Source organism: Penaeus monodon, chromosome 33 (genome assembly GCF_015228065.2).
Source record: "Penaeus monodon isolate SGIC_2016 chromosome 33, NSTDA_Pmon_1, whole genome shotgun sequence".
Taxonomy (NCBI): Eukaryota; Metazoa; Arthropoda; class Malacostraca; order Decapoda; family Penaeidae; genus Penaeus; species Penaeus monodon.
Window position 1 is genome coordinate 12,400,939 of NC_051418.1, and position 361 is coordinate 12,401,299.

Below are 361 nucleotides of genomic sequence, written 5' to 3' on the forward strand. Positions count from 1 at the left end.
ACCCATATTCCTGTTATTCAATCTTTCATGCTTCTGTGCATTTATACCGTTGCTCGTAGATATTGATTAATTACAGCATTTCATGTGTTATATATCTGAATAAAGACTTGACAGGTTGCTATATATTTTTCTTTTATTTTGTTGTTATCTCTCTTCTGTGAGGGTTGCTGGAATATACTACAGATAATGAAGATTGACTAAGTAACAAAGTGAAGGCTGAGTTTTGCTCTGCTTTTAGTGGTGATGATATTGAAGGAAATGAATCTGTGAAATTTGAAAGAATGTGATTGGTGCAAATATGAAGTATCAGTATCAAGCAAAAGTATGTTCTTAATCACTGAATGAATGTATTCCTCAGTCA

At 32.4% G+C, this 361-nt stretch overlaps 1 protein-coding gene across 2 annotated transcripts in view; it reads left to right on the forward strand.

Moving 5' to 3' along the window:
• The window catches only part of LOC119594048, a gene marked incomplete in the record, with an annotated part of 19,142 nt that overhangs the window by 17,338 nt on the left and 1,443 nt on the right, over positions 1-361 (forward strand).